Source organism: Alosa pseudoharengus, unplaced genomic scaffold, assembly GCF_046254945.1.
Source record: "Alosa pseudoharengus isolate Yale_2024_CS ecotype anadromous, Long Island Sound unplaced genomic scaffold, YU_APseudo_1.1 YU_APseudo_1.1_scf_29, whole genome shotgun sequence".
Lineage (NCBI taxonomy): Eukaryota > Metazoa > Chordata > Actinopteri > Clupeiformes > Clupeidae > Alosa > Alosa pseudoharengus.
In genome coordinates, this window is record NW_027468715.1 from 832217 (window position 1) to 859229 (window position 27013).

The window sequence follows — 27013 nt, forward strand, 5'->3', positions numbered from 1 at the left end:
ACAAACCTAACCATTATATTTAAATGTTGTGTTTTCTTGAAGATATATTACAGGCATATATTAACATTAGTGTTAGCAATGAAAAAGAATCAGGAAACAACAATTGTAAAAATTCATATCTGCAATTAACATGTGATAGCAATAAAATTTATGGATAATAATTTAACTTCAAGACTACTTTTAGTTAGCCATGTAACCCTTCATGGTTTTAAACAAAGACCCCATCCCCTCCCCCAATGGAATGCTAATGTGCTGGTTTAAGGCCTATCACTTACACAAGACAAAGGATGCTACCTTGATATAATGTATCCATGTATCATGAAATGTAAATGTATTCATGTCTGGTATCATTTTGATAGTCTCATTACAAGGATTGTAATGATGTGATTGTGAGAATGTTTGGAACATTCTATAAGTGATATTTCTGATATATAAGATATCTCTCCTCATGCTATTCATATAGGTGTGAAGTGGGTGTGAGTAGGTGTGTCTGATACCAAGTGAAGAGCCAACCAAGTGGGATTGTTCTTGGCGCCATTTTTTGTTCTTTGTTTAAAACATTTAAAAGTAACTAAACTGCAATGTTTGTCAGATCAGATTTTGGATTGTCAGACTAAGGATGTAGAGCGGAAGAGAGGAGTTGGCTACAGGCCAACCTAGGCCTTTCAGGCCTGGGATAGGCCTACATAGACCATAGACCTTTTTTGTACCCTCTCAGCTTGTAACAGAATAAACCTGATTCCTGAGTTTTCCTGAAGTTCGCCAGTCTAAGATTAATATTAAGTAATTATTCACTACAATTACTTTCACATGTGCTTGGAATAAACATCCATTTTAAGATGTGCTTCTAGCTAGACGGGAGTTGGGGCATTCTAGAGGGTCACATGCACAGAACTCAATGCATGGCAAACCAGCTGCAATGCAAGGACATTCCTTCCTTTAACAACACTGTTTGTCTTTGCAGTACATATGAGTGAGGTCTCTCACCTCTATACAGTGGGCATCGCTTCCAAATGGCCACTTCATTCGCGCATTACGAGGCATGAAGCTGCGTGAAGCTTTAGTACCACTTTCAGCCACTGTGCTTCGCTCTGCCACTGTACATCGCTCTGTCAGTAGCCTGACTGCCGCCCCCTCTGAAAAAGCAGGAGGCTACCAAACATAATTGTTACCGAGAGGAATCCCAGCCTACGAATTCAATAACAAAATAAATCATGCATAATTAAACATTACCTCGATTAAGGCTACTTGGGTATGGCTTAAGGCTTGACTACACGGTGGTAGCGAAAATCGAAATCTGCTATGTTATTGTCAGTGTTGGGGGCAATGCAACTACGCAAATCAAAACAGTGTCTTAATTTGCCCTACTTCTTGACTGCAATGTAGTCAATTGACTGCTTGACATGTCATTTTTATTTTTCTGTACAATAAACAATTGCAATATTACATTCATATTTGGCTGACTGCAGACGCGCGAAGCGAAGCGCTGTCTCATCTTTTTTTTAAAGCCAAACCATGTTCATATAGGTCATTAAAAAAATAAATAAATAAAGTATTTTACCAATCCATTCAGCCCAGTCCTATGCCCAGCATGCTCTATTCAAACTTAGTCATGTATGTGTACAGTTCTATAGATTATTACATTGAGAAACACACTTTCATACAGATATCATACATATCCACGCAGCATTACTAATCAAGTTACTCATCGTTGCCCAGCAAGAAGTCCTCAATCAATTCAATTGTCTTGCCACAAACTATGGAGCTTAGAGACAACGTTATATTACTATAGGTTCTGTATGCTATTTAAAGCCGACCTAACGCTGAGTCCCTTCTAGACGGTGTGTTGCAATGCATTCTGGGTGCTGTGCTGTGATTCGACGGCTCGTCACCTGACCCACCAAACAACAACTCTCTGGGATGTGGCAAATATCGCGTAAAAACCTTGTTGCCGGTGTTGTGTGCCTTCTGGTTTTTCCCACCTACTGGTTTCCTTGCGCGTGCTCGCGTTGCTCACCACAGCTGCAGGAGTTGTCAAACATTCGCAAACAAGTTGTTTTCGGCGGATTTGAAGTCGCATTTCATATCTATCCCATGATCATTACACTACAATCACTCGTACAAAATACATGTAAAATAAAGGCTATAATTTTGCCCTTTATAGCATTAAAATGGATTCGAACCTGCAATAAATACGCACACCTATGAACCAGACCGACCTAATCAGCGCATTATCTCTTTGAGCCACTCCAATTCGCTGAAAACCGTCATCAATCACCTATTAATTAACCACACAAGCAACATTTTGTCTTGCATTAGGTGACACAAATGGTATTGCCTTTATCTTATAACTCCTTGTCTGAGCGACTATCAGGCCTATGGTTTTGAAAAGTCAAAAGTTCCCTGACAAAGACATTCGTAAGAATGTTTATTGACTTGAAAAATACGCTAATTTTTGCAAACTCCCTTCATTCAACCCTTGAAGACATCGCGGTCTGGTGCACTAAAATGTAGATCGTTTCTTCTGTCGTACCATTTAATTTCTAAGAATTTAGGTCTACTAGACTACTACTACTACTACTACTAGACCTACAATAACGTCATCACCAAATACATATTTTATTTTTATTTGATCAACCACAAAGAGTAGCATACAGTGCACTGACGGCCGTAGCAGCCTAAGGTAACCAGTTGTTTTAGATGAAGGGCAACCACTTGTTTCAGATAGCCTGGACAACATGTTACCTGGGTGTTGCCTACGTTATTAATTGATGGTAGCCTACAATAGTTAATTGTATCGCGTAACAGCCAGGTATTAGTTGGCTCAAGGAGTAGGGAATCAGGCTGGAGAGAGTCGTGCATGTATTGCTTTTGCGGTATCGAATCCAGTTTAATGCTAGTTTTCAAAACATATATTTTTTTACGTCTTTTGTCCGAGTGGCTGTAATGTAGTCGAGCGCTCATGGCGTATATGAAAAGCGACTTCAAACCGCCTAAAAACAACTTGTTTGTAAATGTCTAACAACTGCTGCAGCGCATGCACGCGCAAGGAAACCAGTAGGTGGAGAAACCAGAAGGCACACAACACCGGAACAACAGGGAAAAGGCAACAGGATAGCAGCACGAAAGATACACAGGATACACACGGAATTTTGATGGACGTCCTTATCAGTCTATGGTCTAACTTATAAACGTGTCGGGTCAACGTCAACGATAAGTAAGTTAGGCTAACGTAAACGTTAGCTATTTGCTGTTGTCATATGCTAGTGCTATATGCTTTAGGCTACGTGATGGCCATTTATCACACTAATTTTAGGTACTACTTTTACGAGGTCTGTAGTTCTGTCAAAATGTATCTTATCGTTGAACAGACTACAAGGTTATCTTCCTTAGACTTCGTAGATGTAGTTACTACAATTTGGAAGCGAATTTCGAAGTGTAAATATGGTTTTAGTGTGTAAACAGACCAACCGCGATTTTGCAATGAAGTTAATGGAGCCTTTTATGTAGGGCTTCTAGGCTACTTTCACGAAGTCTGTAGTTCTGTCAAAATGTATCTTATCTATGAACAGACTACATGATTATCTTCCTTAGACTTCGTAGATGTAGTTACTACAATTTGGAAGCGAATTTCGAAGTGTAAATATGGTTTTAGTGTGTAAACAGACCAACCGCGATTTTGCAATGAAGTGAATATGGAGCCTTTTATGTAGGACTACTAGGCTACTTTCACAAAGTCTGTAGTTCTGTCAAAATTGATCTTATCTATGAACAGACTACATGGTTATCTTCTTTAGACTTTGTAGATGTAGTTATTACAGTTTGGAAGCGAAATTCGAAGTGCAAATATGGTTTAAATGTGTAAACAAGACGCCTGATGTTTAATATATGTTAATGAATGGGCACAGTATTATTGTGTACAGTAATGGGCTATCAGTAGTATGTAAACAGTTCATGTGTTATGTGATTTACATAAACTAACAACAGAAATGTTAAAAGCTGGTATTGTGTTTCCTGAATTCTTACATTCAGGCATTCAAATGAAATGTAATTAAATAGCATATCAATCATGCAACAATGCAAAAACAATGAAACTAGTGTAGGCCTAATTATATTTTACATTAGTAAAGCAGTACTCTGATGTGCATGCTTTCACAAACTTTTGTAAACAATCTTAGCACTTTAAACATTGACTGTTTTGAAGTGCATGTAGGCAATATAGTATAAAAATAATAATAATTGTGATATCATTACAATTTGATGGTTCATGTAGGTGGGCCCTATGACCCCAAAGTATGCCTTGACTGGGCCTCAGGTCAAAGAAGTTTGAGAGAGGCTGATGTAGACGACAAAGCAGCAAGGAGGCGTCGTGTGATCATTTAAACAAGTTGTATGACAAGGTCGATGAGGATGGGAAAAATCGTACATTTCTGTGCAAACTTTGCCCGCACTTCAGTCACATTGTCTTTTAAGAAAATGCAGTCCATTTTTCGGTTTCAGCAGTCAACAACCTCAGAACTGACCCTTCAGGCCTCTCAGGAGGCCTGGCCTTCTAACCTAGTGACCACCATAGCAACCAGCATGATTGCCCTAGCAACCAGCATAGAAACCACTATATTTATGCGTTTTAGCTTATTGGATGTTGCGTTAATGCAGATAACTTTTGATCCGTGTGCCCGATTTTCATAAATGAGGTACCGTTGGAATCCTTGGATGAGGCCCAGTTCCATGCCCCTGATCAAACCCACTCTTGCAGTTCCTCTGAACCGCAATTCTAGTTTATTAGTGGGTTTGATCCAGCAAGACCACTATTGTTCTTCTTAAGTTTTCTTATTATATCTTCTTTTTCACCCACTTTTTGGCCGAACTACTGCTCCTAGACCGTTTGAGCTATCGACGCGGTTCGAACTCCAAAAATTCAGGCCCGAACCGGTGTAACTTGCTTGTTAATTTCGTGTCGCTGGCCCTTGTCGTTTTTGCGGTATTCCCGTTTTTCGGCGTTTTTGGGCCCCATTGAAATGAATGGCGGAATGTTCAAGGATTCTAATTCGATTGTGACATCACAGCTCTAATTGCTTAAGCTTGCACCTGGAAGAGTTCTAAGCCACCTGGCAATGTCTAATGGGCTGGGCTGGGCTGTCTGTTTATAATGAAGGTGTGTGCATGTAACTTTTGACCCATATGTCCGATTTTCATAAATGAGGTACCGTTGGAATCCTTGGATGAGGCCGAGTTCCATGCCCCTGATCAAACCCACTCTTGCAGTTCCTCGGAACCGCAATTCTAGTTATTCCTTTTCACCCACTTTTTGGCCGAACTACTGCTCCTAGACCGTTTGAGCTATCGAAGCGGTTCGAACTCCAAAAATTCAGGCCCGAATCGGTGTAACTTGCTTGTTGCTTTCGTGTCGCTGGCCCTTGTCGTTTTCGCGGTATTCCCGTTTTTCTGCGTTTTTGGGCCCCATTGAAATGAATGGCGGAATGCTGGGGCTTTATGACATCACAGCACCTCATTACTTGCACCTGGTAGAGCTCTGCTGCTAGAGTTGATTACTTGCACCTGGCAGAGTTCTAAGCCATCTGGCAATGTCTAATGGGCTGGGCTGGGCTGGGCTGTCTGTGTATATGAAGGTGTGTGCATGTAACTTTTGACCAGTATGTCCGATTTTCATGAATGAGGTACCGTTGGAATCCTCGAATGAAGCCCAGTTCAATGCCTTGCCAGCATTAAGTGTAAAGGTAATGTAAAAAAAGATGAGACAGCGCGAAGCGCTGTCTCATCTTTTTTTTTAAAGCCAAACCATGTTGATACAGGTCATTAAAAAAATATATATATATTTTCCAAATCCATTCAGCCCAGTTCAATGCCTTGCCAGCACCAGTTGTAAAGGTCATGTAAAAAAAGATTGTCTCATCTTTTTTTTAAAGCCAAACCATGTTCATATAGGTCATTAAAAAAATAAATAAATAAAGTATTTTACCAATCCATTCAGCCCAGTCCTATGCCCAGCTAGTTCCATTCAAACTTAGTCATGTGTACAGTTGTATAGATTATTACATTGAGAAACACACTTTCATACAGATATCATGCACATCCACGCAGCATTACTATTCAAGTTACTCATCGTTGCCCAGCAAGAAGTCCACAATCAATTCAATTGTCTTGCCACAATCTGTGGAGCTTACAGACAACGTTATATTACTATTGGTTCTGTATGCTATTTAAAGCCGACCTAACGCTGAGTCCCTTCATGACGGTGTGTTGCAATGCATTCTGGGTGCTGTGCTGTGATTCGACGGCTCGTCACCTGACCCACCAAACAACAACGATGCTTGAACTAAACGTAGTACAAATAAATCGCTACCAAGGCTCCAAATAGCAACACACTTACACCGTAGCATAATGAGGGTATCTACATGTAAACCGAAGCATTGAGAACTGTGTAAGTCTACAGGTAGTTTATTAAAAAGAAAAACAGTACCGTTCACGTCTCGTTCACATATACAGACGGGCGAAAACAGAACTCTCTGGGTAAATCTCGCGTGAAACTCAGAATGAGAACTGAACGCAACAGGATATACACGGAAGAGATGGCGGATGTGTTTCTTGTTAATAAATTGCCTGTACACTTACAACGTTCTCAATGCTTCGATTTACATGTAGAGACCCTCATTATGCTACCGTAAGTGTAAAACTTTTTAATAAATTGCCTGTACACTTACAACATTCTCAATGCTTCGGTTTACATGTAGAGACCCTCATTATGCTACCGTAAGTGTAAAACTTACAGCAAGTAGGCTACGGACGCAGCTCCAGAAAAAACACGAGTTGAGTTCAGTAAAGCTAACTTAGTCCAGCTACACCTAAAAATACCACCCCCTCTAAAAACTTACGACAAGGCCAGTAGCAGTGATATAAATGCTGTAACGAAATTCGAAGTGTAAATATACAAACTTTATGTTGAAAGTGTAAAAACCTTTTCCCATATGAATGATTGGGAAACCGCTTTCATAACAAGACCTCCGAAATTCAGAAAAACATGCATTAAAATGTACATGCATTCGACATGATTCTGGCGATTTATAACATGCCCAAAGACGTAGATGTAATCAATTCAGATGCTACATCACAGATCTGTGGACACAATGGTGCCACATATGATACACTAGCCCACCTCCACCGCTGAAGTGTCAACGTTAAAATATTCACAACTCCACAAGGTACATATTGTGTATAGTAACATCTTACCACTGTGATAAAATCCCTGCACTGTTAATGGTGTGTTTAGCTGTAGACATGTTAGTTTCACAATGTATCTAGTACAACACAGGAAGAAAATAAACATGGTATAATATCACATCATAAGGTTTATTGAAGAGATGGACTCTAGGTAAACATTGTAATGTTCTTCTCCTAGCACCCTTAACTGCAGGCAACACGTGTCAAATGTCCTCAACAAACTGGATGTTTAGATGTCAGTGGATGTAAAGGTTAAGGCTTTATGGTAACTGTGGCATTTCACAACAGCAACAGATGTAGTCAAGTCAGATACATCACTGCAGATGCAATAATCAGCCTTATCAGAAGGCTCTGTCCGTTAATTTGTCTAGATGAGTAGACCTTATGTGCAGATGTCAAATATTGAAATTGATATAAAATACAGTAGGACTTTAGTGACAGGAAGAATGGAACAATTTGGGAGGCAATTCACAAAGTGCATTCAAAGTGCAAATATGGTTTAAATGTGTAAACAAGACGCCTGATGTTTAATATATGTTAATGAATGGGCACATTATTGTGTACAGTAATGGGCTATTAGTAGTATTTAAACAGTTCATGTGTTATGTGATTTACATAAACTAGTAAACAGCAGAAATGTTAAAAGCTGGTATTGTGTTTCCTGAATTCTTACATTCAGGCATTCAAATGAAATGTAATTAAATAGCATATCAATCATGCAACAATGCAAAAACAATGAAACTAGTGTAGGCCTAATTATATTTTACATTAATAAAGCAGTACTCTGATGTGCATGCTTTCACAAACTTTTGTGAACAATCTTAGCACTTTAAACATTGACTGTTTTGAAGTGCATGTAGGCAATATAGTATAAAAATAATAATAATTGTGATATCATTACAATTTGATGGGGGGGTGGGTTCATGTAGGTGGGCCCTATGACCCCAAAGTATGCTTTGACTGGGCCTCAGGTCAAAGAAGTTTGAGAAAGGCTGATGTAGACGACAAAGCAGCAAGGAGGCGTCGTGTGATCATTTAAACAAGTTTTATGACAAGGTCGATCAGGGTGGGAAAAATCGTACATTTCTGTGCAAACTTTGCCCGCACTTCAGTCACATTCAGTCACATTGTCTTTTAAGAAAATGCAGTCCATTTTTCGGTTCCAGCAGCCAACAACCTCAGAAGTGACCCTTCAGGCCTCTCAGGAGGCGCTGGCCTTTAACCGCAGCCAGAAGAGAGTCAGCAGAAATTTGATTGCCTTTAAAAAATCTGACTTCTTAAAAAATCTTAAACTGGCTGCATTACGTGATTATTTCTGAGATTCTGATACGTTTTTAACTATGACCTATACACAGTTCTGGTTTGAAAATGTATCTCTTAAAATAATCACTTTATGCAGTCAGCTTAAGATGGCTTACTAGCAACTAACTAATTACCCTAGCAACAACCTAGAAACCACCCCTGTAATGTCAACCTAGCGACCACCATAGCAACCAGCATAGCAACCACGTTATTTATGCGTTTTAGCTTATTGGATGTTGCGTTAATGCAGATAACTTTTGATCCGTGTGCCCGATTTTCATAAATGAGGTACCGTTGGAATCCTTGAATGAGGCCGAGTTCCATGCCCCTGATCAAACCCACTCTTGCAGTTCCTCGGAACCGCCATTCTAGTTACACTTGTTAGGCTACTGTTAAACGTAGGCCTAACTGGTATCATTACAAACATTATTATGTGTCCTAAAACTGGCATATTTTATGGCAATGTGTCATGTAAATTCGTTGCAAAATCTAGAGAAATGTGTGAGGTGGTCAGCGGGGGACAATTGAGACACACATTGGATTGTGTTATTACTTGAAAATTCCACACATATCCACAGCTGTGGTAGGCCTATCAGGGGCAGGAGGATTACTGTTAGCGCAGGCTTTATATAAAATTCTTCAACAGAAGGCCTCGAATGCAGGCTTGCCCTGGTTTGCGCAGCCTACAGTAAATAACAGACCCGCCACAATGTGCGGTATGATGCTTTTTTACGAGCAAGATGTTTTTGGTGCCCTACGCACACTGCATGTTCTTAAATAACAATGATCATCAGTAATATTCGACCATTAATTTGTGTAAATGGGCAAGCGTGACCACCTTGATTGGCTGATGATTGTAACGCGGGCATGATTCCAAACACCTCCCTTACGATAATGAGTGACAGGTGACAGGTCTCAGAATGCGTGCGCTACACAAGGACGGAAGATGATGAATAACTGGGGCCGTAGGCTATTCAGAAAGGCTTTTATCTTACCACTAGGAGTAGGCTACTCCTAAATCGCACTAAAAGATTTTAGCTTGGAGTTTTCTCTTAAAAGTTATTCACAAAGCCTTTCAGACAACTCCTAAACTAGGAGTGAGTCTTGGTTGCTATAGATGACGTCATTACTCGTGCACGAGCTTGACTGAAGTGACCACCTTGATTGGCTGACGATTGTAACGCGGGAATGATTCCAAACACCTCCCTTCCGATGATGAGTGACAGGTGACAGGTCGGAGAATGCGTGCGCTACACAAGTAGTGAGAAGGACGGAAGATGATTAATAACTGAATAAAAAGGCCTAGCCTAAATGAATAAAGAGTAAGGCAAAACAAATAGCCTAGTAGCCTAATGAAACATAGGCCTATGGATTGATGCAGTACCTTTGCAACATTATTAAATTAATCTGTCACCATATGCCTAGGCTACGTTTGCAAAGAGGAGAACATTTTAATTTGATTCACAATGAAACGTTACATTTCACTTACATGTTAACAATGAGTAGTTTTGGTTGTTGTTGGTGGCGTTATTGCATTCCTTTTATGAATGCAAAATTGTTCCCTCGGGATTGGAAGCTCCTGTTGCCGCATAGCGCATTTCAAAACATCGCAGCCTAAAATGCCACAAAAAGCTGTTTATGAATAGGTCTTAGTGAGTTAGGAGTCCTCTCGAATTCTTTTAAGCTGTCCCAGACTTTTAGGTGCTACTTTTAGGTCTAAAATGCTTCGTGAATTACTTTTTGTGAAAAAAATTAGGAGTCCTAAAGTTAGGAGTGACACGCCCATTATTTTTAGGAGTGGCTATTAAATTCGCCAGTTAGGAGCTACTTTTAGCCTTAAAATTCTTTGTGAATACGGCCCCTGAATAAAAAGGCCTAGCCTAAATGAATCAATAATAAGGCAAAACAAATAGCCTAGTAGCCTAATGAAATATAGAGATTGATGTAGTATCTTTGTAACATTATTAAATTATTCTGCTATGCCTACGTTTGCAAAAGAGAACATTTTAATTTGATGCACAATAACAGGGGTCTCAAACTCAAATGAGCTGGGGGCCAATTCTGCCAACGTCATCTCATTGGAGGGCCGGCTATTTCTGAAAATGCAATGTTCTTTTTTTCAAATACCACACAAAACTGCAAACAGAAAGTAGTGTTTTTATCTAGTTTTAGACACTAGCAACCTTAGCTTCTAAATAAAATAATGATAAAATAAATATTAATACAAATTATAAAACAAATAAAAAAGCATAAAAACAGGTATGTGTGTGTTTCACACCAAATAAAAATATTTTCCTCTCATAACTTTTTTAAACCTGGCAAACTATAGGCGTCAGGGTTAAGAAAGCAACACCATTGGATTTTTATATCAAAATTTCAAAAGGCCATGGCTTGAAAGTGGTGAGAGATAAAGTCCTACTGTAAATGTAAAAATCTTTGAGTAAAACAAAAGTTTATGAAGGGGGTAAATTTACCCATCTAATTTGCCACTGGATGGCAAGCACCTCAAATTATGCACCTTTCAGTAAATACTGGATCAACATATTTGAGCAGGTTTACTTTCCTTTTTTCATATTACCCACATAACAAATTAACAGGAAAACACCTAAGATGTATACCAACCCCTAAGATGTATATGGTTTCTAAACCACAAGGCCTACAATAAAGTATTCTGGTCAAATCAGTTCCTATCGCGGGTAATCTGAGTAGGCTACCCAGAAGTTTGCATCATATTGCGGGTGACTTTGTAGTTTAGAGCCCTATTTCTACTAGCCCTGCTGTCTGTACCACGTCCATTACGGACACTATCATCACGATTACCACTGCAACCTCCAAGCTATGTTGGGCAGAGGGTCGAAATAAGCATGGTATGCTTAGTGGACACCGTCGTACACGCAGACGCACCTCCATTCAATAGACGATCGACCATAATCTCCAAAAGGATCTTCTCCTTCAGATTTAGAATAGGTGAATAACATAGCCTACCTAAGACTTCATCACACGTAAACGTTTTTCAACATTTGGTGTAGGCCTATTTCTGCTTCAATTTATAGGCTGAAGATTTTTCCTGCCATCTAAGGCAGCGGTCCCCAACAGGCCGCGGCCCGTACATTCCTAACCGGGCCGTAGCCTACGACATGAGTTTTAAAAAAATGCATGCAAACTAAACTCAATTTAATTCGCAATAATGCAGTTGTTTGATTGCACGCATGTTTGCATTTTGCAAGGTCAATTTTCTTACGTCTGTCCAGCCTTCAACACTTTACATATTGCCTTCAGCGCTGCGCAGCCTCAGGTCAGCTCACTTCACTTGATCAGTTCTTGGCGAACAGTAGTGTCACACGAAGTTAGCTAAACTGCTAGAATGAGCAACAAAAAACAAGCATCTTTAGCAGACACTGGCCAGGGTGTTTAAGTTGCGAGAGCCGCTGCAGAGATTTCTTACAGAAAAAAAGTCACCGTTAGCTGCACATTTTAGTGATGAGGACTGGGGGTCAAAACTCGCTTACCTATGTGGCATATTCGGGTTGCTTAATGACCTCAACCTGTCACTCCAGGGGAGAATGACGACTGTCTTTAAACTGGCAGATAAAGTCGCTGCATTTAAAGCCAAGCTTGATTTGTGGGGACGAATGGGGATGGGGTGTATTTGATATGTTCCAAACAGTAGTGGGGATTTTGGGAGAGACTGAGGCAGGGCACTTTCTCTTGCAGCTGGTGCGCGATCACCTTGTTGCGCTTTCAAATGAGTTTGAGCGTTAGGCTACTTCCCATCCTCCAAAGATCCACGGCAAACCAATGAGTCGGTCCGATACCCATTTGTCAATATCCCGAATAGTCCTAACCTGTCAGCGCAGGAGGAAGAGCAGTTGATCGAAATTGCAAATGACGGTGGTCTTAAAAGTGTGTATGAGGAAACCTCTCTGGCGGGTTTTTGGATCAAAACCAAAGCAGAATATCCCGAGATAGCCGTAAAAGCGCTGAAAACGTTGCTACCATTTCCCACCACGTATCTATGCTAGGCCGGGTTTTCTGCAATGACTGCAACTAAAACCAAATTGCGCAATCGACTGGACATTTCAAACACACTGAGGGTGTCACTGTCTTGTTGCAGGGAAACAAGCACAGGGCTCCCACTGATTATATTCGTAATGCACGTTTAGTTCCCATGTTTTGTTCCCATATTTTGTTAAGCATGTTCACACTTGATAGATGTAGCTTCAAGTTGTTCAATTTTCATAGTTCATATTGTTCCATTTTCACTTCTTCAAGTTCACGTTTTTCACGTTTTTAAGAGTTCGTTACCTTCACTGTTCATACATAACTGGAGCTAGTTCTTTTCAAGTAATGCATGCACAACACATATGGAACATGGAACTTCCGAACCCCCCCCCCCCCCACGGTCCGTGAAAAAAAAAATGGGAATCAAACCGGTCCATATGGTACGTAAAAGGTTGGGGACCCCTGATCTAAGGCACGAGCGCATCTGTGAGGCCAAGCCTCACCAAGTAGCTTGTTTGTTTACAACTAACATTCCATTTAATTAAACTGCTTTATAGGCTATGCCGAAATAGTTTTCAACATTTTGAATATTAGTGTCGGGTGAATTGAAATGTTCTCAAAGTAGCCTTATGGCTGAAAGCTGCTTGGGATCCCCCCCGTCAAGCAATATTACCATACAAACGCGCTTCCTGCACTCATTGTTTCAAAAGGAGTAATTTGGCTTTGTCAGAACTGAAGAGCTGTGGACGGCACGGCACGGTATGCCCAATGAAAATAAATTAACGCAACGCAATGCAACACAACACAGACATTGCTTCTCTCGCGTCAGTCACTGACATGAACGAAACACAGAACCCGCTTCTCTCACGGCAGTGTACACAACCGCTTGGAGCTCGGAATTTTAATTTCACGACAAGAATTCTCGGTCTAACCGTCCATGTGCCGTTAAGAACCAAACCAGATTTTGTTCAAATCTACACACCTATGGCTACTGAAAAATGTAAGGTTAATTTAGCAAATGTTATTTTGAAGTGTTAAAAAATATCGTTTTTTTAGAATTTCTGAACAAAAGTGGTGATAATTGGGGGTGTTATGATACATCTGTCCTTTGTCAAATGTGTTATGTTCCAAGTAGCCTATGCGTAATTCTGCTGCATGAAGTTGTATGTTTATGACATTCAAGTAAGGAAAACGATGATTTGAAGACATCTGTATCGTTGGAAGGGCAAGGGGTAGCAACAGGGCAACACAGAGACAGGCCCGATGGCAGGGTTGTTATGAGAGTATTAAAATCTGGGATAGCCTATTCTACGGCAAGACAGCGGGGGAAAGTTAAAATACGTGATAAACACGGAAAAAGTTGGCATGCATTGTTTCGGTCCCCATGCACATGGATTATTTGTCATATTATTAATCACATATGATTATTTGTGAAATTGTGCAAACAGGCGCAACACATTTGAAAAGGAAGGACTGGTAGCATGCAAGCTCACGAAAGATTGATTTAAGAACGTTATCACAGTGTGTGGCTGTGGCGCAAAGCCGCGCGGGCGGAAGACATGCGACAATTGGCAATGTCTTTTTTAACAATTCTGTCGGAGGGTCATTAAACAATTTCTAGCAGGCAAGGGAGGGTCATGCAACTTTTGACTGAAGCACTCAAAATTCCTCCGGTGGCCCCTTCAATAAATAACGAACAGTCCCTAGATTGCTGCTGGGCTATATGTCTTGGTTCATGTCCGTTCACAACTCATTGCCGTCCAACGCGTAGCCTATCTCGCAGTTGCATCCATTACAAACAAACATGCAATGTGAATGTCTGGGATTGGGAAGAGCACTAAATGCTCTACTGAATAAGCACGAGGTCAAACCTTTAAATGAAAAACACTCTTTAATAATCAAAAAAATAAACCGCTAATGAAGTAAACTTGTGATCTTAAAAAATCGTTTATCGCCTGTAACTCCGTGATAACAGGACGTAACAGGAAGGCATTTGGCTGAGCAACAGAGGTTAATATGCTCTATATTTTGTCCAAATGATGTCTGTCTATCATCGTTGCACTCGGAGAAAACCAGAATGTTTAATTTGTCCTGCGTTTCTTCTACGGCTGCAAACGGGATTCACTCGCAGTTAACCAAATATTTCTTTATTAGGGCAGGGCAGGCATATTTCTGGCTATTAAATTATTTCTAAACCAGTCTGCTAAAGTCTGTGGTGAAGTCTGTGTAGGGTTTTCCAGGCTCCATTTCTTTTTACGAGACACCCTGCTCACTTGAGCCATCTACCGGTTGTTTGGGTTGTTGCAGCATCTCACTGGGAAAATACAAATTAAAGTCGCGTGATACCGCGTGATCCCACGCGCGGACCGCGAGTGAAGCTGGCCAAGTCGAAGCACTGCCCACTGTAGGTGCTGCTGGCTTTACACACATCACCGGCTCCATAATTCCACCTGTAAATTTCCAGCCTTTCCCAACAGGGTTCCAGAGTATTGATTTTTGGTGATGGTGATGGCTGTGGCACCAAATAGCAGTTTGATACATAGCTCTCAGAATATGCTGCCTAAATGCACCCTCTGTTGGGGGGTAGATGAGAGGCTGGCGTGTCAGAGGTGGAAGCCAGTACCGAAGTTCATCTAGAGTGGCACAATGTTTACCTTGCTCATTTTTCTTTCTTCCATACAAAATTAAAATGAACTCTCTGGCCACAGGTAAAAGAATCCTCCAAGTTCTCACTCAAACCAAAGTGACTCAAGCCAGTCAGCTCTTCCAGATGTTTACGCAGCTTTGTGATGGCAGTTGTTTTGCCAATTCTGAAGAAGCTACTCGTTGTGTCACATCCTGTCAATGCATGACATGCTGTAAGACACTGGCAGAAGGCTTTTCCGAGGTGTTCCTGCATTGCACAGATTGGCACAAACCTTCCTCTGCCAGTGTGACCTTTGTGCATAAAAACCAACGCAGAGCCAAACATGCTGGCATAATGAAGGAGCAACACAAGGACATCAGCGTCATCACATCTGATAATTATTTTTGTATACATTTTGCTTAAATGGATGGCATGTAGCATTATTTGTGTGTCGGCTTCCTCATGGTCGCAGCTGAGCTCGGGAAGGCTCTTCAGTTTTTGGATGAACTTTGTCTCCAGCTTTTGCAAAACCTCCAGCCAAGACAATTGTCTGTTCTTCATTTAGTCTGTCTGGTCCTGAGGCTGTGATGTAATCACAGATACATTTTGAAAGCATGGCTTTGTTACCACCATTAGACAGAAATCTCCTGTAGTTTGGCACCTTTGTGCTTCCGGAGATTAGATGTGTTGGTCCATTCTCAGCTCCACGTCGGTGTCTTTCTTGCTGCTTAATGCAGTTTGGATTGTCATACCTATCAAAAACAACAGTAACACAGCTGACTTTCTTCACACCAGATAACAAAGAAAGGACTATTTTCAGAACTCATTCTCCAAGGTCATTGAAAGATCGAAATCCAGACTCGTTAAGACTTTGGAGCAATGCCATACCATCAAGGACATATGCTGATGGTCCTGTTGTGTCAGGCAATGCACACAAATTCCCTCCCTCAAGTTTTTTGCCTAGCTCAGCTTTGGAAGTTTTTCTCATTTTTCCATCATCATAAAATAAAGCAGGTGGCACAACAGCAAGCTCGTGGGACAGAACATTAACCATAGACACATTTCTTTGGCTAGACACAGCTAAAAGTCTCCTAAAAAGAACCGCATTTTGACATTGGTGTTTTCATGTCAGCACAGGACAGCACAGCACACCTTCTCCTCTCTGGTTCCCAGAAACTCTTAGTTCTTGTGTCCTTGGCAAGTCGCTGTTCAATGAACAATTGGGTTTGGTAATGTGCTTCTTCAAGGAAAGATGACAAACTTTTAGATACCTTTTCTGATGCAACCTGATTGCAAGAACACAAAGGTTTTCCATTTATTTGAATGAAAAGACATCTTTACATTATGTTGTGATGTTAGTACGTGCTTTATTGTATTTTTCTTATTTTGTTTTACCTCAGGTTTCACACTGTCTGAACGTCTACCCCCTCACCCTCCTCACAAATTTGGCGAGCCGCCAGGTGTCACACTCATGTCAAATTGAGATGAAAAGTGGGTCTTACCTTTTCCTTCTCAAAGATGATCCTGTCCTTTTTGATAGTATTGGCAGTCCACTTCAAGTATTTTCACCAGTCAAAACTAGTGATTGCTTATTAAATGTTTGTCAGAGTGTATGAGCTAATTCTTTAGCTTTGTGCACACATGAGATGTTACATTCCCCAAGAATGTAACAATTATAACAATTGCAACAACTCATAGTAGTGTTCTACCTGGGACAGCATGGCACTATAGATAGAAATACTGGAAATGCTTGTGAAAAAAACTTGAATCAAAGGCATATGTATATACATGCAAGTTCTAACATGTCTTGCATCCTTATTTATGCTTATAGGGCCCCATTGTAAAAATTCCGCTAAAAAAATTCTAGTGGTGCAGGATGTCAGTTAGTGACACTAGAGAGTTTACTTAAATGTCAAACAATTCATTTCCATGAGATGACAAAGGTTTCTAGTGCTTGTAAATTGTACTCAGTGATACCTGTTGACTTACTTTTCAAAACTACATGCATTTGTAGGGATCTGGTATGTTGTTTTTCAACTTTTATTTTATTTCCGCCTATATTCTTGTCATGTTTATGGGTATGTATTTTAAGAAATGGTCACATTAATTGGTTATTTTACTATTTCATGACATTTACCAACTTGCTGTGGACACACAGTCCAAATTTGGTGAGTTTCTTTACAAAGATACATGTGATAAAGTATTCAGTCCCTTTTGTAAAATTCGGAATTTTCACAATTTCCGGTTTTGAGCAGGATCTAAGAAACATAAAAAAAAAACATGTTGTGCAGTAAAATATTTTTATACAACAATCCGTTTCATGAAATAGACATAATATGGTTTTGCTTTGTTCTACCTCGGGTGGAGGTATTTCAAAAACTAAGGCCTTTTTGGGGCTTTGTTTCCTGTACTATAAGGTATGTTCACCTAATTGAGCCAGAGCCGCTTGCTCTGTAAAGGTATTTCTGTCCCTCCCAAACTGTGTTAAAATAGTGTGTTTAGCAGCCAGAATTTAAAACAATTCCCGGGGGAGAAATTTCCCTCATCCCAGAATTTTTCAAAAGCTTGCAACACCCTACAGTAGCGCACATAGCCTACAGCCAGTGTTGTAAAAGTTAGACCCTTTGTGTTTGTGCGGTAGGCTATTTCATAAGGGATGACATGGGTAGGTTGATGTGATTAGGTGTGATTAGATGTTGAAAAAAAGTTCATGCGTGATGAAGTCTTGGGTCTGTTATTCACCTATTCCTATTCTGAAGAAGAATATCGGCCTTTTGGAGAATATGATCGATCGTCTATTGACAGTGATAGTCACGGTGCGTCTGTGAATGGAGGTGCGTCTTTGCATGTATGCAGTGTCCACTAAGCATATCATGCTTATTTCGACCCTCTGCCCAACATAGCTGGAGGTGCCAGTGGTAATAGTGATGATTGTATCACGTCCATTACGGACACTGACAGCAGGGGTAGTAAAAATAGGGCCCTGAAGAACTACAAAGGCACTCACGATAGGAACTGATTGACCAGGCTACTTTATTCATATATAATATCATAGGGTTTGTGGTTATAGTAATAGTTTACTATTGTTGGTTTACATGTGACTGTTTTCCTGTTTATATGTTATGTGGGTGAAATGACAAAACAGAAAGTAAGACCCTGTCCACACTAACCCGGGTAAATATGAAAAAGCACATTTGCCATGAAAACGATTTCCGTCCACACTAATGTTTACCGAATGTTTTGCATCCACGTTCCACACTGAAATTATTTTGATAAACAGTTGTTGTCATGGTTACGCCACTCCTGCCACGCCTCTCTGTTTAGATTACTGGCGCGCGATCAGCTGATAGCGTTAGGTAAAAAGTTGCAGAGTTGAACAGCTGGTTAACGTTACAATGGCGCAATCAAAAAGTTCAAAGGCGAGTTTTTTTGTATGGACCGACAAGGAGGTGGAGTTGCTATTGAGGATTACAAGACAAAGAAAGCCGTGGAAAATGTAGATTGGGAGTCGTGTGTCACAAAATATGGAGATATTCTCCAGCGATTTGTGACGGAATATGCAGCTGATGCCAGCGGTAGTAGCCCTGATGAAAAGGACTTTCCTCACAAGGTAGAGGAGATTACGAAAACAGCCGTAACTACCAAACTGAAGGCAGTTAGAGGTAAATATAGGCAGGCGGTGGATTCCGGGAGGAAAAGTGGCCATGGACGAGTTGTCCTGCTATATTTTGATCTCTGCCAGAACATATAGGGCGGATCTCCAGCAACAACCACACTAAGCTCTGGCCTGGAAACAAGCGACCTGGTAGATCCCGACGATACCATGGTAAGTTAAAACTCTGACTATTGTAGTGCTTATGTCTCAAGTTGATGTTTTGCACAGTTGACACTCAAAATATTGTGCCTTAATTTCGGCGAAAAACAAGAGAAAAAACAGATGTCATTACCAAGACAATAACTTAGCAGCTTGTAGCCTAGGCTACTGGTGCTAACTGTAGTCTAGGCTACAAGCATTTAGCGATCTGTGTGACAGCTACATAGTGCTAGGACTACAGTGGCTAACCGATTGATGTTTTGTAGGTAAACAGTTCTTCACCTGCTGAGAGCCGAGATGATCCTCAGGAGGATGGGTATACTGGTCGTCGAGACAGGCTTGCAGCTTATCTATCGACCCACCGTTCCGAGAAGCTAAAGCGAAAACTTCCCTCTGAAGAGCAAGCCAACGCAATTGCAAAGGAGGAATTGCAGCTCAAACGACAGGTGCTTCAGCGAATGGAGGAAACCGAGAAGGAGTTTTCTGACAACATGTCAAGATTAACTGGAAGTGTGGAGAGGCTCACCAATTCTATTGCAGAGGGCTTTGCCATGATGCGCCAGTCGATGTTCCAGCAGCCTCCATCTCAATATCCTCTCTACCACCAGCTGAACAGCCAGCGATATGGACACCCCCCCACACACACACACACCAAACCCAACTCCCAGCCCTTCCACATCAACGCAACAGAACTCTTTCTCTTACTCCCAGTACTTTGAAGAGTGACGCATGTGCGTGTATGGTAGCGGAATTAATCAGTTCCTGTGATGTGTTCGGAATGTAGGCATATATGTTAGCAGTTTTTTAATATTGTTGAATATTTTGAGATCTTTTTTGCTGTTGAATACATTTGATCAAATTACATTGCCTGTCTTTCTGATTTCTTACTTCTAGGATAGGCTACTTAGGTTGATAATGTGATATCAGGGTTTCACACATCTATTAATGCCAGCATCACCGGGATTAAATAGCCGGGACAAAATAGCCTAACACCTACATAACTCAGTGGCAGCATGAGGCAAACATTAAAATTAAACATCCTTTGTGAAAGGCTAAATGATTTAGATTTTAAAGTTTCTAATGTTGCCATAGAATCATTAGGCCTTGCTAGGTCTCACTGTTGCTTCCAACTGCACAGGCCTATCTCAAACTTCTCCATTTAATTCTAGCTATATGAAGGCAACAGTATTAACATCAATTAATTTTAAGTCATTATGCTATAGCCTAGTAATTTATTATTAATAGACATTCAATCATGAGTATTCATCAAGAAATGTTAACAAAGGCTTTTATTAAGATAACAATTAGGCCTTAGCCTCAACAACCTGTCAGCTGGCCTGGCTAAACGAACAAGGCTCACATAACGTCAAGGATCCAGATATCTGGTCAGTATATGTCTGATGCGTCTTCCCTCTGACTCGTTGCACTCTGTGCGGAAGTTGTTGTGCTGAGTTGAAGGCTGAAAGTCTCGCTCGTAACGAATAGTCGCATCAACAGTTGATTGCGCGAGTGCTTCATTGTTGGCTTCGCAGAAATTGTGGAGAACAAAACATGCAATGATAACCAGTGGCAAATCATTAAGGTTCAAGTCCATTGCTCTCCGGAGTGCACCGAAGCGGGCCTTCAAACGCCCGAAGGCGCATTCAATGACCATCCGTGCTTTGCAAAGGGACACTCCAAAATACTGCTCCTGGGGTGTCAGTCCGCCGCTTGTGTATTCCTTCATAAGGTAGGGCATTAAGGGATATGCTGGATCCCCTAACATAAACACGGGCACTGGGCTTTCTCCCTCCACGATTACTTTGGGACATGGAGGAATCGTGCCATCTCGCAGGTGCTTGTTAATTTTGGAGTTTGCAAATACACGGGCATCGTGAACGCTGCCGGGCCATTTTACAACTACATCTATGAAGCTGTATTTGTAATCGCACACAGCTTGGACGTTTAGGGAGTACCTGTTCTTTCTGTTCAGGAAGTCCATTGAATTTGACGAAGGCTGTTTAATTTCTATGTGTGTGCCATCGATAGCTCCTATACATTGATGTATACCATGGGCTTGAAAGAAATGGCAGGTAAGGTCCGCTACGGCAGGCTCAGTCAGTGGCAGGGTGATGTATTCGGAACCCAGGTGATTGGCAATAGCTTTACATACATCTCTGATTATTTTGGAGACAGTTTGACGGGCCAAGCCGAAAGAGTTAGCTGTTTTCCGTAGCCTACCTTCATCACTCGGGTAATACAGAGTACAGGCAACCTTTTTGACCACACTACTGGATCTCTCATGCGAGTCGTCTGGCCTTCTATGTGCGGGCGCAAAATGTCACTTAACTTGTATAGGCTGCCTCTCGACATCCTGAAGTTTTCTTTCCACTCCTCTGGCAGCACAGTCTGGCTAACAAAATTGTCCCACCAGCTAGTTGTTCGGCCGGGTCTTATCCAGAAACGCCGCTCCATGTAAGGTTTGCAGCGTCTTTGCGTTTTTCTCCCATCGCTTAAGCACAACAAGTACAGCGCTCGCCTTCTGCATTGGAGTAACGAATATGTATTAAACAGTATGACGAGTTGTAACTGAAGATACATCAGTAAATTGTACAGAGAGATCATCATTTCCATTTCACCTGCCATATTTAATTAAGAGCGTCTTGTCTCGGGCACAGGCTTGCGGCAGTGTCATGGCAACCGAACGTCATCTTCTCTGAAAACCTTCGTTTACCCTGTACACACTACAGTGCGAACCTGGCACATAGGCATATTATTTAGGAGGATTACCCAGGCTGCAAAAAAGGGTCTGTTTGTTTCAAATCAGTAGCCCTCCGTATAATTTCGGGTCCTTCAGGTAGCCCTCATTCACAAAAAGGTTGGAGACACCTGGACTAGTATTCCTCTGTTCAATTAGCCATAATACATAACCAAAGTAATCCTGTTGTGAAATTGCAGCAAATTTCCACATTGTTTCCAAAATAATGAATTTGCTTTCCATATCAAAGAATCAAAAGGTAGTCACAACATGCACATATCAACTGTGTCTTGGGCTGCAAGTTACAAATGCAGAGGAGTATTCTTCATCCAGTTGTTCAGTGGCAAGACTTAATAAAACAATTCATAATACTGTAAATAACATATTGTAGCGTCGGTGATGTTCATGTCTAACGTTAAATGAGTGTCTCCCAGAATGCAGTGCGAGTGAATGCTAGAATGTGTAATGTCGGTTATAATAGTTGTAGTTACGTTTACCATGTTGTGTATTTGTTAGCGTGTTAGTCTCTTTAGTTGTACCTCATGTGCTTATCCTCGTGTTGATGTGTGTGGTAAACCCTTATTGTGTGTTGCATGTGCGGCTGAGACTACCCCTGTGTTGCCCTATGTAGTTGTCTGATTGTGTCTGAGTCTTCCTGTTCCAATAAATGGCTGTCCTGGCCAGAGGTGAATCTTGTCTGAGGGTGAGATCGCTACAATATGTATGTCAGTGAATATATTTTTGTAAATTGCTAAGCCATAAAATATCCCACCATTATGATCCTTATATTACCAGCTTCCAGACAATCTCACCTACACAAATTATATTTACATTTATTCATTTGGCAGACGTGTTTATCCAAAATGACTTACAACAATTAATACAATTTAATCTACAGAGCTACAGCTACTACCCTGGAAATCCAGAGTTCTCACGAAAACACAATTTGAATTGTCTCTGCGAGACACTCTGGCAATGAATAGTGATACATGTTACTTTTACCCCTTGCATCGCGAGGAACCAATCACATCTGATGAATCTGAGGCGGGCCAGAGGCGAGCTAAACAGATGACGACAGCGCTGCAACAAATCAGTCATTAAACATTGGTAGTAGTGTTATCCAATTGCATCGGAGTCCAGAATCAGTCAGTAAACATTGGTCTTAGTGTTATCCAATTGCGTGCAGTGAGATTTTCAAATGCATGCTTGGTGCCGCCCCTCGTGTTGGGCCATTTTCATTATTCGTGGCCAGACCCTTAATCTTAATCTTGATTACCAGGGTCTGGATTTTCCAGGCTATACAGCTACAGCAATAGAATAACATTTAAGCTACAGTGCAGAGTACGGCTGGTTTTGGCGAACAGTGCCCTGTATCGCCTACGGGGGGAAGGAGGTAGAACAGTTTGTGACCAGGATATGAGGGGTCTGCAGAGATTTTTGCTGCCCTTTTCCTGACCCTGGACTGGTACAGGTCCTGGATGAAGGGAAGGTCAGCTCCAATGATCCTCTCTGCAGCCCTAATTGTCCATTGCAGTCTTCTCCTAAAGTCCGCTGTCATCTCCACTTAGTTTCCAATGCAACCTAGACGCAAATGAAAATCTGTAAACAAACAAATCTAATGGGCGGCAAGTTCTGCTTGAAAACGAGAGAGCAAACCAGTTGCTGCGAGCAAAGTTAAGCCAATGCTTTTACTTCGGCAGGTAGACTGTGAAATAACCTGGAAGAAGAAGAAGGAGGCATGGCAAATTCCGTCATGCTCCTCCTGAACGTCCTTTTGTAAATACCATTATGTGGGCAAAACCAAACGTGAACTGAAAACCAGAATATGTGAGCACACATGTTTCATATACAATCAGGATGAACAATCATTAGTAGCCAGACATTTCATATAGTATAATTTGTATATTAGTATATTTAGTATATTATTTATCTTCTACTGTCCTTATTGCTTAGTTGTGTATTTTATATTATATACTTTTAATTACTTTTTTCTGCTGTTAGTGAATGTGTGTGTGATGTCTGTATGCTACTGAGACCTTGAATTTCCCCTGGGGATCAATAAAGTATCTATCTATCTATCTATTTATTTATCTATTTATCTATCTATTTCAACAGCTTTACTGATAACATTAGGGAATGGCAGTATGTGAGGATTGACATGGTGCAAATACCACGATGAATACACGAAATTGACACAGATGTAGCTGAGGGCATACTGAAATGCCAGGGCATCCAAGGGACCTAGATGGCAGCCAAATCTAATATGGCCGCTGCCTGAAAGGGATTCAGCTATATATAGCTTTTAAAGCAACACCAAAGAACTTTTCCTCTGTCGCACGCACTATTTGTTTATCCAGCACCAGTTTTGCAAATAACAATGTCCACAGACAATGTAGAATATGTTGCATGATTTTATGAAAGTAGGATGTATTGCGACATCAGATGCAAGTCAAATTTGTAGTTTCTCATGTCTCATTCCATCGAACTACAGATCCGCTACCCGATCCGGCAAACTTACATAGTGCGGTTAGCCGATAGGGGCCGCAAAGCGAATGCAGAAAGTGCTGTTCACTCAATTACGAGTTGATGAACCACTGAAACGATTTTGGAAACATTATTTTAAGATACAAAAAAACTCTTTGGTGTTGCTTTAAGCCAGATGAGATACAAATACAAACTTGATGTCTATTTTACCTTTTTTGACCATGAGGAACCCATAGGAATACTTACATTTATGATTGAGTATATCAGGACCCCCCAAATTCCCTAAATTCAATATGGCCTCTGTCCAAAAAAGTGTTTTGGCTACAGATTTTGAACCAAATGCGCTACAAATGAGGATGTGGTGTCTATTTTATGTTTATTGACCACAAGAAGTCCATTGGCATATTTATATTTATGCTTGTCATATTTATATGCTTAAGTCTGGAATCTGTATTCTTTTCAAATATCCGTGGAGCGATTGAACGTTTTTTAAGGAACTGTAGTGCTGTCCTTTTTTCTATACATTTATTACACTACAGAAAGGATCTAGAACCCAGTCGACTTTTTTCAGAGGGGGTTAAGCGAGTTTTTCCATTGATCTACGTCACCATGTGGTTGTCATATTGGCTTTCATATCAGTTTCCTGTCCTGATTTTAGAGATTTTTTAAAAAAGAAAATCAAAGCAGTCTACCCTTTTCTATTATGGTTCTGATTTTAGATACAAAGGGCAACTCCAGAAGATGAGTTTAGCTGTTGCCAATAGTTTTAGTTGAATATTTTATGACCCCCGTATTGGAGCTGGGTAGTAAATCCAGTATCCTCTGGTTCTAATTAATAAAACTACGCTTGACAAGTGGAACATGTTCATAAGATCATCAGTGGCATGTTCATATTTTTACCATATACTCTCTCATGTGTTGCCTTATTTCATTATTGTTTCTTTGCCTTATTGTTACTTACTCATTTGTTTGCTTTCAGGAGTGACTGGGTGACATCTTACAAAGTGCTGGTTAGCAATGACAGCCATACGTGGGTCACCCTAAATAATGGGTCTGAGGACTTGGTGAGTGGCTAAAGGGATAAATTATTTCATTTTATAATGCATCCTTAAAAAGACACAGTGCAAAAACATTTCATTCAGGTTTCAGATTTCATTTATTGGTTTGACATGGCAGAAACATTAGAAAAACGTAGTGTTTTTACAGTCCTGAATTTAGTCAAACAACAAAGTAAAACTCACAATTAAGGGCATATATAAAACAAGCTAAAATTATCAAGAGGACAAGTGCAGTAAGTATACAATTACTTATAGTACAGTTTAAGAGCATGTGGGATAAAAGGGAGTTCATGTTTTTTGGTTTTGCTCCTGGACGTAACCAGCAGGGTTGGGTAGTAACGGATTACATGTAATCTGGATTACGTAATCAGATTACAAAAATTAAGTAACTATAATCAGCCCAGATTACAATAAAAAAATTGTGTAATCAGATTACAGTTACATTGTTGGGGATTACCTGATTACATTTTATCATGCAAACAATACAACTTTTTTATGATAGCCTAGCTATCTTTTAATTTGACAAGCGGTTCATTCGGATGTTCACTGTTTAGACTTTTTAAAGATATAGTTAAGAACAAAATTATTCATACCCCTGGCAAATATTGATTTTTCTCTTGACCAATATGTTTGTTCTTAAAATGACACTTGCACATGCCAAAAGGTTGCAAAACAATGTGGTAAAAACATGGAATCAAAAAAAGTGTTTTTATCTTTTTTAACATTTTTATGAAAAATTGCGTATTCAAAAGTTATTCATACCCTTTTTAAACAATCACTGGAAACATCTTTATTTACCACCACAGCTCTCAAAATGATTCATATAATACCCACCAAGCCTCTTCATGTCTCCACAATGATTGTACACTGCACCTTTTTAGCAGCAATCTGGGTTTTGAGGCAGGAACAATTATTTGCCATCACTATGGCCTTGTGCTAACTTTTTTAACGGATTGAGGTCTGCTCTAAAATGTTGATATTGTTCTCTGTTAACTATTTATTGCCTTGTTTGGCTACAGTATGTTTTGGACCATAATGTTCAAATGCTGCCTTTTGGGGCAGCCATGGCCAACTGGTTAGGGCTTCGGCCTTTGGGCTTGCCGGTTCGACTTCACTAGTTCACTGACTGGGATAAATGCAGAGACCAAATGTCCCTCATGGGATAACAAGATATACTTACTTACTAACTGACATAGGCTACTATTGGGGCAGGTCTCTCGGCACACTGCCTGATCTTTTCCCCCTCATCTTAATGTAGCCTCTTGTTTAAGTGTTACCGTTTACTTTGAGAAAGTCACTAGGTCCCCCTGGTTGAAAAACATCCCAAAATAATAATTCTCACCCCCACAATTGAAACGGACATGGTGTCATTTGGGTTTAATGCTTCCCTTTTTTATGCCAATCTCAGGCCATGTCCCTGGGTCAAAAAAATCCAGAGAAAGCTAAATTATTTGTCCAGGTGTGCCCTTATAAAGGTTAAGCCGAGTTGTGCATGTTTGGAGAAGAGTGGAGAAGAAAAATAGAATGAGAATTCTTTCACCAATTCTGTGATGGTGTCTTTTACTTAATGGGCATATTTATTGAAGTAATCTAAAAGTAATCCTAAAGTAATCAGATTGCGTTACATGTTTTTGGTAATCCAACTGATTACGTTACTGATTACAAAAATTGCCATGTAATTTGTAGTCAGTAATGGATTACATTTCAAAGTAATCTGACCCAACCCTGGTAACCAGTTCCCTACAGTATGT

At 40.5% G+C, this 27013-nt stretch overlaps 1 long non-coding RNA gene across 1 annotated transcript in view; it reads left to right on the forward strand.

Annotated features, from left to right (window-relative positions):
- The first annotated feature begins 3057 nt into the window (after window positions 1-3057).
- The window catches only part of LOC143099460 (uncharacterized), a 35796-nt gene continuing 11840 nt past the window's right edge, over window positions 3058-27013 (forward strand). The window contains exons 1-2 of the long non-coding RNA XR_012981596.1: window positions 3058-3217; window positions 25184-25268. This is a non-coding gene — a long non-coding RNA (uncharacterized LOC143099460). The remainder of the gene's footprint in view (window positions 3218-25183; window positions 25269-27013) is intronic.